The sequence below is a fragment of the Girardinichthys multiradiatus genome, chromosome X (genome assembly GCF_021462225.1).
Source record: "Girardinichthys multiradiatus isolate DD_20200921_A chromosome X, DD_fGirMul_XY1, whole genome shotgun sequence".
Classification (NCBI taxonomy): domain Eukaryota; kingdom Metazoa; phylum Chordata; class Actinopteri; order Cyprinodontiformes; family Goodeidae; genus Girardinichthys; species Girardinichthys multiradiatus.
The window spans coordinates 14,325,099-14,340,768 of record NC_061817.1 but is presented as its reverse complement, the minus strand read 5'-3'; the positions used below and the strand labels follow the sequence as shown (position 1 = coordinate 14,340,768).

The 15,670-nt window shown below is 38.1% G+C and overlaps 1 long non-coding RNA gene across 1 annotated transcript; it reads left to right on the top strand.

Annotated features, from left to right (window-relative positions):
- The first annotated feature begins 11,254 nt into the window (after nucleotides 1–11,254).
- Nucleotides 11,255–15,032, top strand: LOC124863487. The gene is made up of 4 exons (XR_007037142.1): nucleotides 11,255–11,923; nucleotides 13,169–13,484; nucleotides 13,675–13,831; nucleotides 14,090–15,032. It is a non-coding gene; the product is annotated as an uncharacterized LOC124863487 (long non-coding RNA).
- Nucleotides 15,033–15,670: the final 638 nt, after the last annotated feature.

Sequence of the window (15,670 nt, the reverse complement as noted above, 5' to 3'; positions counted from 1 at the left end):
ATGTCAAACTCTTCTCGAGAAGCATCAATCTCTTTTTTTTCCATAAAGACCTCATAGGAGTCAAATTCACTATTTGCATTCACTGTGTTATTTATAAACTAGTTCTGTTGAAAAAGAGTTTGGTTTTTGTGTACTAGATACATGTTGTTCCAGAAAATACAGTTGTGAGGTAAAAGGTTGTGTTTATGCATCAGATTCCAACACAACAGAATTTGTTTATGGAAATTGGTTAATTTCATAGGGAGTTTACCTACCGAGAAAGGACATATCAACAGAAAGTTGAGACCGTCAACAATAACAAATAAATTATTTGAGATAATGTTCCACATGCTATTTGGGAATTTAAGGAATCTTTCAATTCAGTAGATTTTTATAACTTGGTTAAGTAATGAAAAAGACAGAACCTCCTTTGTGTAAGGGTTTGAGAGAACAGATCTTTTTACCTTATCAGGCCTATTCTTTCAGATGAATTTGAAAAGAATTTTATCAAGTTGGGAACAAGTGGATTTGGGGACATCTAAACTTGAGAAAACATATGCTGCTCTTGATATATTTTCTGCTTTGCTCAGCAGAACTCTGCCATACATTGATAGATAGCTGGCAGACCAACAATTGAACTTTAATGATTGGCTTTGAACATTGGGAGAATGTTTAGGTCAGTGGTTTCTCTGGAATTTTTGGATGTTTTTATGCCGAGATAAGTAATATCGTTTTGAGTAGGATATTAAATATTTCAGAGTCACTGTTGTCTTTTAGTGCCAGAATTTCAAATTTTTTAATGTTTAGGTACAGTCCTGATATTTTGGAAAAATGTCGCTATTGTAGCTAGAGCTAGGGCAACTTGTTCCTTATTTTGTATAAATAAAGTAGTATCATCTGCTAATTGTGAAACTTTGATTTCTTTGTCGAAAACTGGAATACCAGTAAATATCCAACAGTTTGTAATATAAAGTACAGGAAGCTGCTGTCAGGATCTGTGCTTTGTCTGTTTGTTTGGTGCTGTTACTGTGCTTAGCCCCTAGATGGCGTGGAACCTGGAGGAGAGGTGACAGGTGTTCATCATTCCCTTGATCACCTGCTGAAGAGTATATTAGGAGGAGGCTGTCAGCAACTCACTGCCAGAGTGTTGTCCCTTAGTGGTACAGCTCAAGCCACATTACCTTGTCTTGTTTCTTGCCTTGACTCTTAGTAGTTTGTATTTGTTACCTTGCAGGATTACCAGAACCTGACCTTGTCTTTTGTGTGGAACTCTGCCTGGATTAACAACTTCTGGAAAGAAGTTATCAAGCTCCATGAACAAAGACTCAAACCTCTTGGACCTCACTGGTTGCCAGCCTCCTGTATTCTTTGCTCCTTGTATACAGGTCCTTCTCAAAATATTAGCATATTGTGATAAAGTTCATTATTTTCCATAATGTCATGATGAAAATTTAACATTCATATATTTTAGATTCATTGCACACTAACTGAAATATTTCAGGTCTTTTATTGTCTTAATACGGATGATTTTGGCATACAGCTCATGAAAACCCAAAATTCCTATCTCACAAAATTAGCATATCATTAAAAGGGTCTCTAAACGAGCTATGAACCTAATCATCTGAATCAACGAGTTAACTCTAAACACCTGCAAAAGATTCCTGAGGCCTTTAAAACTCGCAGCCTGGTTCATCACTCAAAACCCCAATCATGGGTAAGACTGCCGACCTGACTGCTGTCCAGAAGGCCACTATTGACACCCTCAAGCAAGAGGGTAAGACACAGAAAGACATTTCTGAACGAATAGGCTGTTCCCAGAGTGCTGTATCAAGGCACCTCAGTGGGAAGTCTGTGGGAAGGAAAAAGTGTGGCAGAAAACGCTGCACAACGAGAAGAGGTGACCGGACCCAGAGGAAGATTTTGGAGAAGGGCCGATTCCAGACCTTGGGGGACCTGCGGAAGCAGTGGACTGAGTCTGGAGTAGAAACATCCAGAGCCACCGTGCACAGGTGTGTGCAGGAAATGGGCTACAGGTGCCGCATTCCCCAGTCCTGGGCTACAGAGAAGCAGCACTGGACTGTTGCTCAGTGGTCCAAAGTACTTTTTTCGGATGAAAGCAAATTCTGCATGTCATTCAGAAATCAAGGTGCCAGAGTCTGGAGAAAGACTGGGGAGAAGGAAATGCCAAAATGCCAGAAGTCCAGTGTCAAGTACCCACAGTCAGTGATGGTCTGGGGTGCCGTGTCAGCTGCTGGTGTTGGTCCACTGTGTTTTATCAAGGGCAGGGTCAATGCAGCTAGCTATCAGGAGATTTTGGAGCACTTCATGCTTCCATTTGCTGAAAAGCTTTATGGAGATGAAGATTTCATTTTTCAGCACGACCTGGCACCTGCTCACAGTGCCAAAACCACTGGTAAATGGTTTACTGACCATGGTATCACTGTGCTCAATTGGCCTGCCAACTCTCCTGACCTGAACCCCATAGAGAATCTGTGGGATATTATGAAGAGAACGTTGAGAGACTCAAGACCCAACACTCTGGATGAGCTAAAGGCCGCTATCGAAGCATCCTGGGCCTCCATAAGACCTCAGCAGTGCCACAGGCTGATTGCCTCCATGCCACGCTGCATTGAAGCAGTCATTTCTGCCAAAGGATTCCCGACCAAGTATTGAGTGCATAACTGTAGATGATTATTTGAAGGTTGACGTTTTTTGTATTAAAAACACTTTTCTTTTATTGGTCAGATGAAATATGCTAATTTTGTGAGATAGGAATTTTGGGTTTTCATGAGCTGTATGCCAAAATCATCCGTATTAAGACAATAAAAGACCTGAAATATTTTAGTTAGCGTGCAATGAATCTAAAATATATGAATGTTAAATTTTCATCATGACATTATGGAAAATAATGAACTTTATCACAATATGCTAATTTTTTGAGAAGGACCTGTACCATTCAAGAACCCTGTCCACCCTCCTCCTTCCACAGTACCTACTTCTGAAAACCCTGGACCATCTTATCATCCTGGCACGCCATTATCCACCATTATCTGTCTCATGGGTAAACAACTATTTGGTCTCTCCGCTCCCCACCCTCTGGCGGATCATTCCATCAACCCAGTAAGGCTGAATTATTATTCTTTAGTTTTGACCCTGAGTATTCCCTGCTTACCATACTGTTTATTTTTACAGTTGGTTTCCCGGTTCCAGTTTCCCTGCCCACATCACTACACTGTAAATGAACACTTTACCGTAAAACTGTGTCTCCTGAATTGCTTTCTGCATGTGGGTCAAATCCGTTAAAAACAATATGACAACTGCAAGTGTGCTCAGGTACTCCGTTAACCTGCAAGCTCTCATGCACGGCAAGTCGTAAGGGTCAAAAACAATCCGTGTATTAACGCGTTGTTCTAATCCCTAAATAGTGGGATGCACTTTTTTTATTTTTATTTTAACGCACAAACGCATTGTGAATCTCAATGCGAACTGTTGTAAATATGTGGTGGCTTTTCTGCATATTTTATCATCAAAAGGCTGTCTTATTAGTAGTGCTCAGCCACTAGATTTAAGGGTATTTTACCCAATCAGCCCATTGCAAGGCTAGACACAACCACAAGATCCCTGATTTTTGGGGAATGACAGAAAGTACATGTACCTTCCTTTCTGCTCCTGTCTTTATTGTTAAACTGGGTGTAACTAAGTTTGGTATGACATTCAACCCAGTTTTTTTTTTTTTTTTTGTTCGCTTTGACATCTACTCTTACAATCAGAATCAGCTTTATTGCCAAGTTCGTGCATATAAACAAGGAATGTGACTCCGGTACCCTTTGCTCTTTAGTTCTGTTTTTGCATTACAGAATATACATATGTACAATATACACATAAATACAATATACACATATACCATACAAGAGAGCAGATGTCAGCAAAATGTTGGAATCCAACATCCAAGACTTTAAAAAGAACTTAAATCTCACTCTGCAAATTACAGATCAATTTTTAAACATCTGGGTAACCCAGCTTTTTGTTAGGATGATCAGTGACCAGTTTTGGTGGTTTTAATGTCCAAAAATGCTAAACTTATTATGAAAAACTGCATAATGCAGATAAGGTATATCCTTGTACCTCAGCAACATGTGTTGCATGTCTGAGGTCAGTCTGATTTTGGAGCTATACCGTGAATAGACGTTTTTTTTTTTTTTTTTGCATGATTAGTGATTAAGAAGTTGTTCAATTGAAAACGGTTTCTGTCTCAAATCTTTACCTCTGCTACAATAACACAGTTCATACACAAGGCAATGGACACCGTGTTTTGCATACTTTCTCATAGACACAAAAGAGCCAGAAATGAAAACTTTAATTATGAAAATGATGAAAAAATCAAATATTATTCGGACAAATTCTAACATAATTATAAACAAAATCATATTAAGACACCAACGAAAGTGCGCCGTCTGCATGTGAAAAATAGTGCCTTCCGCTATTTACAGCTTAGAACACGTTAATAAACGGATATTGTTTGGCCCTTGGGGTGTCATATTCAGTCCGCTACACGGCGGCAGCGCGCGTTGATCTTTAAACCTGTCACGTGATTCGCCCTTGGAATTTTCACGCTATCGACGGTTGCTAGGTAACATCAGCTGTCTTCCACCTACGCAACAGGCTGTGACGTTATAGGTGAGCTGTCTTTACGTGACAGGCTGTGACGTCAGCTCTCCTTTGAAGTTAAAGCCTTTGTATGTGAAGACAATATTTTAGTTTATTCCCTCCCTGGGAAACGTAGACAGGTTTTGCTCGTTTTATTGAAGTTGAAAGAGAAGAAAATTATTTGTTCCAACAAGGACTTGTGGATCAAAATTAAACCACAGATCGGACAAAATGAAAATCTTAAGCTTTGTTAGACATGGGCTGGGATGGTATAATCACATCCAGGACACACTGAATTGCAGGGCATCTGTCTATTCTTTCAGGAAGGATCTCTTGTCCTCTTGTAACCATGCTTGTCCTGATATGCAGCAGACTGATCAACAACAAGCAAAAGCTGAGTTAGTTCAGATATTTAGGAATTTCTCCCACGGAGATACGATGACAGGTCTGGTCAGACAGAAAAAAGGAGATGATGGAGATGAAACTGGATCACCTCAAACACAAACTGAATTTAATACTTCCCAGGTCAATTTACCTGCAGCTGTGCAGAAGGAAATGTTCAGAAACTTTAATGCACTGATATGTAAGCATATTGGAGGTACAAAAACTCAAACTCAAAGAGATGAACACGGTTTTCCCATCTGCTGTAAACCAAATGCTGGCTTTCAAAGGTATGAAAAAGCCAAGTATTGTCAGATACTGATGGAAATGTCCACACACTTCAGAAACCTCAAGCTTCCTCAGAGTGTTGCAGCGTCAATGAGCCAGCCTTCCATCAGTCAAATAATTTCAGACAGTTTCAAACACGAGAATGCATTTCCACTCTTCTTTGATTATCAGCCACCTGTAAACTATTCTCAGAAAATGTTCAGGATGTCTCCAAACCATAATACATCTATTAACCATTCTCACACTCTCAACAAGGAGACAAGGGGCATGGTGAAAACTACAAACACTGAGAGGAAACCCGGAATCTTCATGAAGGCTTTAAATCCACATGATTGGTTCTACACTTTAAGAGGATTCACGGCTGCATTTTGTGATATCATAACAAGAGCATGGCATGGTTTGTACATGTTTTATACAAGGCTAGCATCTGGTTTCAACACAGTCGGAAGAAGATTTGGTGCTCTCTCAAACTTGGTTCAAGCAAGAAACCCAGCTATTATCTACAAATCCCAAACACATGCTGAGAAGATCATTTCATCTTCTTCTAAACTAGGTAGAAATTCTGGAGAACTGGGGGACCAACAAACTGCTGCAAGGACTAGAAACCTGAAGGATGAGCTACAGCAGCAAATTTACAGGCAGACCTTGACACAAAATGTAAATCTGAAACAAAAGAAGCTGGTAAACAAGTCTCTTGTGTATATTGCCCTTTGTCCAGGCCACCCTCAAGTTGACAACAAGCAAAGGTCCATGGGTCAAACCGAACCAGAACCCCAGAGCAGACATCTCACGGATCAGATCTTGACATGGCCATGGAGACTCTTCAGATATGCTGGAGCTACTTTTGGAAGAACTTGCACAAGAATGTCAGCATTTTCACACCAAACCAGAGAAACAATTGTGGCTGCATTTCAGACAACCAGGACCAGAACCGCAGGTTTCTTGAACACAACTCAAACAAGATTCAGAAATTGTTTGCTTGAAGCTGGAGAAGAGCTTAGACTGAATTTACTTATGATTGTAGAAGACTGTAAATACATAATTCGGAGAATCTTTCACCTTGGTTCTGAGTCTGGTCTAGCTATCACTTATTGTGTTTGGCTCATTTACGTCAACACTGAAGAAAGATTTCAAAGAATTGGAACAAGAACTTTACTGTTTTTAAACCAGGTCAAAGCAAGAACAGATGCTGCCTTCAACAGAACTCAAACAAGAATTAGAAATTATTTGCGTACAACTAGGGAAAGACAAACTAATGAAGCAACAAGTGAAAATCATGAGACAATGGATGCTGATCCAGCAAGTATCCCTGAAAGACACTGTGGATCAACTGTGATTCACACAGACTCTACAGGTAAAATTATACATGTCAACCCAAGAGATGAAGACAGTTCTCAGGAAGCCAAACCTGAAGCAGGTCAGCCAGTATCCAAGTCTTTTTCTAACTTCATGTTTGCTGCTCTTTGTCTGGTTCAGCCTCAAATTGACAACGATAACCAGCAAAGGTCCATGGGTCAAACCGAACCAGATCCCCAGAGCAGACATCTCACGGATCAGATCTTGACATCGCCATGGAGACTCTTCAGATATGCTGGAGCTACTTATGGAAGAATTTGCACAAGAATGTCAGCATTTTCACACCAAACCAGAGAAACAATTGTGGCTGTATTTTCATACATCCAGAACCAGCTCTTTGGAATTACAGCTATCTTCAACACAATTCAAATAAGAATCAGAGGAATACTTGGAGAGCTTTTCATTCAGCTGTTATATGTAATTTCTCTCTTCATGAAAGTTACGCTTCTTTATTTTATCACAACAGGGGCCTTATGGTTTTTAATGACGTTGAATCATTGTGTATTTTATACCTACCGTTTGGGGTTGACCTTTCTCGTTTACCCTTTAAAGCATGTGCTACTTTATGGATCGAAACTGTGCCAATGTCTGCTAAATGTAAACCCAAAATAGACACAGAAAAATTCAATCACACAAAAACCTCTTAAAAATAAAAAATAACAAAAATCAATTAATCATTTCAGACAACCAGAATTGCATGTTTCTTCAGCAAATCTCAAACATAAATCAGAGAAATATTTAGATACTTTTCTGTTAGGCTGAGAAATGTTCTGGTAAATGTAGTAAATGTCGATTTTTTTTTTTTTCCTTTTTTAAATTTTATGCTCGAATATCTTTTATTAGTGACCATATGGATCCTTATGCATTTGTATAGTATTGTGTTTATTTGCTTCTGTACGTTGTTTACCTTTTCAACTTATTCTTTGTTCTACTTGCAATTAGATATACCCAACATTTACAATTTTACACTAAATAAAAATTCAAAATTGACATAATTAAAAAAAATAAATCAACCCCCCCACCAAAAAAAAACATACCACTTAAAAACCAAAACCAAAGCCCAACAAACAATCTAAACTAGATAATGTGATTGATTTAAAAGACTGCAGGTGTCAGCATTGCTGCCTGCTGTGGGTTCACTCCAGGTGCTCTGGCTCCCACAACCTTAAGATGTATGAGCTGCAGTGTTAATTTTGAAAAACAAATTGTTATTTAGCTCTCATCCTTTGACTAAAATGTCATTGAATTTTAGTCATAATCTGTAGAATTGTTTTAGTTTTACTCAACTAATATGGAGGACCAGGAGAGTCACTGAAAAAGAAATACAACAATTTAACATTTAAATCATATAATTAGAAATTCAATTTGAAAAGTGTTTTGTAATTGCACATTTTAAATTGAATTATAAAGAGGAATTGTAAATTGTATTTATTAATCCATTATTAAATACTGCAATTTGAAAATGTATCTTCAAATCCTATTTCTAAATGATTTAAACATTCAAAAATCTGATTATAAATACCTTTCCTTATCAAACATTTAAAAAGGTAATTCCTTTCTCCATTTCCATTTTCTTTTACAATTGTTACAGTTAACTGTGTTGCATCTTATGTAATATCAAGTTATGTTGTGTAAGTTGTAGCAGTGAGCGGTACAGCAGATAAGCAACAAGGGCAGATATATATTTAATTAAGGCAGCAAAGAGATGATTAGAAATGGCCACAGAATTATACATCCATAACAATCCCCCCGTTGAGGTGGGAGAAACCCACCTCACATCAATCAATGTGTCTGGTGCATATGGACCTAAACTAGAATATGGGAGGCAGTTCCTTCCGTCCGTCGTGTAACTCCGTTCCCCAAACGCAAGTCCCATCTCTCTGGTAACTGCCTGCAGCCCTCAGTGTGTCCACCACCTGTTTCCCATAGAACAGACCTGTCGTGTGTCTGAAATTTAAATGATTAATTCAATTCAATTCAAATTCAAAAATACTTTATTAATCCCAAAGGGAAATTAAATGTTGTTGAAGATTTCTTCAAAGAACCGTTGTAGATGCTGATGGCTGTGGGCAGGAAGGATCTCCTGTAGCGCTCCGTCTTACAGCAGATCTGACATCGCAAATAGAAAATAATGCCCTGTTGAAAAATTTAAAACAACAAAATTAATAAAACCCTAGAAGCACAGCGGAAATGAGCAGCACAATGTGTATCAGTATATTGTAGGCCCTGAATCGTAAACCCTGTTCAATTATCTTTTGCAGTCGTTTGGTCCTCCTCCTCTTAGCACAGTATCATAATTTCTCCATCTCTTTGGTTTGGTTCCATGAGATCCACATCATCACTTGTGCTTAAATATTCAGTGGACAACATCAGTGTGTGCTCTGGCACCACATCAATTTGATATTCTGGTAATCTCAAACCTCTGGTATCACTGGAACCAATCGCACAATCAATACACCTGAGGATGAGAGCTGGAATACATGTTGCACAACAGCATACATAAACTTTGATCACCACAACAACAGTCAATGAAGTGAATATACTCACCTGTAGGTTTCCCCATTTTCCAAACCACGTCTCAAACATTTTTGTGAATTGTTCATCGATTCCTGAGTGTGATTTTAATTCAATGGACAGTGATTGCAAGTCATTTAGGGCCTTCGTTAGAGATCCATCAGGTGCTGTAATTGTTGGGAATAAAAGAACAACAAGCCTCTCCAAAAACATCACACAACCCTTATTTTTTCCTTTTTGCTAGGATCATATTCATAGCTATTGTAATTTGACAAGAAATAATTTCAACATCCTGTTTACACAGCCTTCAGCTGTCTCTCATGTTTTGCCGTGGTGTCATTTATAAGATTAGAAGCGGTTCTAACAGGAAGCAGTTTATATTCTAGCAGACATATCAAATTTAAAAACACATTTTCTGAAAGGTTCCCCCTGACGAAGTAGGCCAATCGGTGTCAGGGCATCCTGGATGGAGAGGGAAACCAGGCCACAGCTTTCCTGTCCAGTCAATAGCAATTATTAATAATTATTAAAGCAATTATTCCCCATAAATCAGTTCTGTTCAGCAGCAAGTAAAAGTTCAAGGCCTTGCATCAAGTTAATTTACAATCCAAGTTACAAACATCATCATCTATAAATAAATAACCCAGAAGCACATAGGAAGTTATAATTTCTTTTCATGAAGTTATTCAAATTGATTAAATAGTTGAACACTCCTTTAACCCTTCGTGCAGTTTATTCCACAATTTCCCACATTCACAGAAGTAAACTTTTTTTTTTTTTTTTTTCATTATTCACACAGTTTTACTTTAGAAATCCTTCTCCCCTCTATGATTTTTGTGACCTTATTTAAAATTAACCAGGACATACTCCTTCAAGCTTTAACCCAACAAATATAATTTTTATTGTTTATTTCTTTATCACGTTCCCTCTGTTGAAGTAACCCAGCCCACTCAATAATGTATGAAACAGGTTCCACATAATTATATTTTGTTAGTTGAAAGCAAAAAGATGAGTTAATCTTACCTTTTGACGTTATGGTTTCTGGAATAAATTAATTTAGTTTCACAAGCACATTTTTCATGTGTTAGCTGGAAATGAAATGTTAAGTCAAAAGATATCCAATCGAACCTATTCATATGTTCTTCCTCAGGTGCTTTCTGATTTCTCTGAGGTTTCCTTCGAAGGACATCTCTCCCTTCCTGCAATATGATCTGCTGATCTTAGTTTTGCCCTCATCCAGAGTTCCATTTGTTTCTCCTGTTGGTTCTTTGGTTAGAGCCTCCTGTGTGTTATGTGACAAAAACGTCACAGCAGATTAGAATCGTTGAACATGTCAGTTGCTCTCTCTGTGATCCAGACTGGGTGCACAACCCGACTGAAGAGAGGAGGTGAAAGGTCAGGGTATGGTTCTTCCTGTCAGCAGCTGATGGGGAGTTAAACCCATGAGCTCAGTGGGTGATGATCTGATGTAAAACATCACTAAGGGCAGCGCATCCAGCCACTTCATCTTTGTATCAGCACAAACTTTAGCCAATTGTTTTTTGATTGTGTAATTAGTTCTCTCAGCCGACCTGGTGAAAGTGTCAAGCACATCTCTACATCCGTTCACTCTGTTGTCAGAACCCATAAAATCAATAACAGTTTCCTTTAGGGCTTGTTGGGAACAGGAAATGTTCCAGTTCCTGTTTTCATGAGAATCTTATATGTAGATAATGTAATAGAGTCATCTTCTCACCTTTAACCAAAAATCATATTTATATTGAAACCCAGTTAGTTGCTTCTTTATTGTCCGTTAACTAGTAGCTAAGATATGTACAAACCGTTACTTTCCATAAAAACGTTTTTGAAATCATCCCCAGAACAAAGTATTTGAATCATTTACCATGAAGGTGTCCAGTGTTTTGGACAACCTACTTTTCAAGCATGTTGATAATTTGATTATATCTACCTAAATTAGACCTAGCTTCAGGTCATTTATGACAAACCTTGGGCCATTTATCCTTGTACTGTGTGTCGATGAGCCTTCTTATCCTATTGTAACAAAAGGAAAACATTAGAACTTATATTTTATTTCACTATAGTATAAATGGGAAAAACAGCTATGAGCATAATAACAAAGGTTATTCCTAACAGATTGATTTGGGAATGTCTACACAAAAAACATTTTACAAAGGAGGTCAATCTTATTTTCCTATTCCTAACTCTTATTTTTAATGAACCAAAGCCACAAAAGTAGTGAGTAAGCTTGTTCTGTTGTCTGTATTTTGTGGTGGATATGAGACATATGGGGTATCTTACTTTTAATAGGGTCAAATAATTACATGTGAAAAATACAGTCTGTGGCACCAGTGTAAAATTTGGTGATGAATGTTTTAACAGTTATTTTTGTTTTATTTGGACAGTAGCGTTTTTGTGTCAGTTAATCTAAATCAATGTCAGGGAAAAACAGACTTTATGATTTGCAAAAAAATAAAATAAAAATCTTGGTTAGCCTTCATAGCCCAGTGAACAGAGGCACAAACAGCTAACATTAGCTAGCATGTCGCTGGTGGACATAAATACAGGACAGTACTATTCTGTTCACAAAATACAAACAATAATATGTCCATCTTACTTGTCAAAAGTTATCCTCCGAGCCCCGACGTCAATAGTCCGTCGATTTGAACAATATGCCCACAGCGCTCTGGTATCATCTACATAAACCAAGTAGGCTCCAAGATGGCGGCCGTGTTTCATGCGCTCCAGCAACAAATGCAAGGTGAACTCTTTAAATATGTCTATGGGAGGTACTGTGCACGCGCTAAAATTGTTCCTGGTGCGCAGCTGCGGACACAAGAGTTAATACAGCATATAATGTACTCAAAATGTCAGGCTCAGAGGTTTCTCGTATTTTGCGGACCTTACAAATAAGATGGAGCGCCATCGTTAAAACAGAGTCCAGACACAACCTCCGAGCAGAGCCTAGCAAGACATCCTGTTGCCGTTATTAAAAACACGACTTCCTCGTGTCACGTGGCTTTATAACAGTTAATATGGAGACAACTGAATACAGTTCGCACCATATTTATTTACACTGTTATACAATCAATAGCTACGTTTACATAGAGCATTGTTGAGCCGATAGAACATCAATTATGCATCATGCAGTCATGCATTTTTCTGAGTGAATAAAAAAAAATGTTTTGCATTGTTGTAAAACTCAATCTAAAAAACAAAGTTCAAACATCTTGTTTCAGAAATAGCAATGCATAATTTTCAGACCCTGGTCCTCAAAAGGAACTTGATAAATCAAAGGTCCCCAAATGACTTCTTTTTTAATAATTTTGTAATACAGTACCACACACGTTTTTAGTTACAAATCAACACACAGGATGATTTGATTCGGGTCTAATGACTCAATTGTATTGTCTGGTGTGTTACAAATGATGATCTCAACAGCCTTATTGAAGGAGTAAAAAACTATCTGCAATGCCTTGCCCAAACACAGGATACATCATTAAATCAATCAGGACTGGGCGACCAGATATCAAAAACCGAATTCAAGGATGCTTAAGAGGGACATTGCGGGACACATTACCAACATGATGATGAAGTCATAAACTTGAATTTATCAAAGATCTCACATTACATTCATCAGTCTCTGCTTTGCCTGTTAGTGCACAACAATGAATTAGTTCAAATAAAAAAACAAAATACTTCACAAGCTTTTAATGTTTAACCCTGGTAATTACTGTGAAAAGAAACTAGAGACTGTGAATTACTTGTGCGACTCACTTTTACAGTGTCGCTTCAAATTGTGTGAAATTGAAAAATAACTTTGGCAAACTTCATAAAAATCCCTCAGAGATCTCCTTGCACTGGCCTCATCCAGTTATAAGCTGTTTCCCATTGTTTGTTGTAGATGCTTTTTTTGTTCCGTGACACACTTTCCATTATATTCTGTATAGTCTACTGATGTAATCAATACAATAAAATCTTTTCTTGTACTGTTTTATTTTACTAGCATCACGGCGCGCAGATTGGTCACCACGTGGGACGCTGCTGTGTATTTTGATTGACAGCTGATGCGACTTTGTGATGATGACTGCAGCTCTGCTTTCTTTACATTTCAGAAAAGCTCTGGACAGTTTTTTGACTTCTCAGAATTTGACCCAGTCAAATGCAGGACGTTGTTTCTGTTTAAGGGGGATCGGGACAGAAGTGAAAAATATGGCACAGTCCCGGTCAAATCGGGACATCTGATCACCCTAATCAGGACACAAATCAAGAGTGCCCTCATCTATATTTGTCCAATGCAGAAAAGCATTGATAGAACTCCTGTGAGTATTAATTTGCTTTTTTTTACACACTCTGTCTTATAAGATTGTTTTATTTTACATTACAAAGAAAGTGAATGTGCACTCTTAGAATAAACATTCATATATTTTATTAGACCTTTTTTTCTTTTAACTGTTTATTTTATAAACAGTATTCAATTCAGTGTTTTGAATTAGATAATTTCTTTTAAAGATCTGAAAATGACGATGGCAGAGGGTCACCTAACAGCGGTTTAAATAACCAAAAGACTGACCATATCCACAATGTAGTTCATATGGACATAGCACAATCACCCACATATGCTGAAACTCCACAAATCATAGACTTGACTGAAGATGAGGGTGTACAGGTAATTTGGACTACACTGTTTCTTACTGAGCTTGACTTTTTCAGATTAGTTTATGTAACATTTGCAATTGATATTTCTTTTGTAAGTTGGAATATAAAAAAGCAATTATTTTAAACTCCTTAAAAGTGGATCTTAGAGGTATTTGAAGATGTAGCCTTAAAACGTAGAACTAAGTAATTAATGATTTTTCATAAACAACCCCACAAGTCTTTTTTTCAAACCTGTTTAACAAACAGTGTCTTTGTATGACTTTTTCAGGAGACCGTGGATGAATGGCGATCCATACGGTGAAAATAATTAACTTTATCACAATATGCTAATATTTTGAGAAGGACCTGTATGAATGAGTGTGTGCTTGGTTGTTTGTGTGTTGCCCTGCGATGGACTGGCGATCTGTCCAGGGTGTACCCCGCCTCTCGCCCATAGACTGCTGGAGATAGGCACCAGCTCCCCCGCGACCCACTATGGAATAAGCGGTAGAAAATGACTGACTATTCCGACAGCCGGAAGCCTTCAATAAGTAATCTCCAAAAACCAGAAAGTGGTAGGAAGCAGGACAAAAGGAGTTAAAGAAAGGAAAGATAGGAAACAAGAGAGGAAGGGTGGTAGGATACAAGGCTAGGAGGCAAGAAAAGAAGGGGGACACTAGGAAGGAAGGAAGATCACAAGGGATGGAGGTATGATGAAATAAGGGAAGGAAGGACACATGAGCAAGGAAGAAAGAAAGCACACAAGGAATAGAAATGAAGAAGAGGAAGAAGGGAGAGACACAATGTAGAAAGAAAGGAAGGAAGGACACAAGGAAGTATACACCGAAGGCTGAAAGAAATCCAGGAAGGACAGAAGAAAGTACGTATATAAGGCAGGAAGAAAATAAAGAAGGTCACCAGAAAGTATGTAAAAAAGGAAGGAAGGAAGCAATGCACGAAGAAAGGATAGAATTATTAGTTAATAGGAGACAGACTAAATTCTGTCAAGCAAATATTTTTTCATACTCTCATTTGCACGTTTCATACTTTTCCAGAGCTGGAATTCGTGAAATTAATCTCCAGGTTTTTCCAGACTGTGTAGGAACCTGGGATTCACTACTTTTCATTTCAAACCCCCATATTTCTGTCATACCTGCTTGTGTTTTGGGTTTTTGAGTTTGTGTTTTGTAATATTACCTGGTCTAGTCCTTTGTTTTCTGTCTCCCTGCACCCCAAGCCCACACCTGTTCTGTATTTCCCCCTGATTGTCTGGTCACGTGTCATTGGTTCCCCCTGCTCTCTAGTTTTGTATTTAAGCCCGTTTGTTTCCTTTGTTCCCTACTGGTTTCTTATGTGTTGTTTGTGTGCTCGCCTGGTACCCTGTCTGTGTCCAGCCACGAGCAATAAAGTGTCGTCTTACCTGCAAACTTCGAGCTTCAGGAGTTCTGGAACCCTTTATCCTCTGCAGTCATTCTGTCTACATCAATGAAGATTCACTCCCTCTGCTTTACCTGCTTCTGGCTCCAGTTTAGAGCCAGAGTAATTCAGTGAATACATTTTTGACCAGTTAAGGGAACTCCCTTAACAGGAACTGATGCTTACTCTTAGGTGAACGAAAGAAAATGAATTTAACTGTTCATGTTTACCTGTTGCACACTGATTACAGGTCCTTCTCAAAATATTAGCATATTGTGATAAAGTTCATTATTTTCCATAATGTAATGATGAAAATTTAACATTCATATATTTTAGATTCATTGCACACTAACTGAAATATTTCAGGTCTTTTATTGTCTTAATACGGATGATTTTGGCATACAGCTCATGAAAACCCAAAATTCCTATCTCACAAAATTAGCATATCATTAAA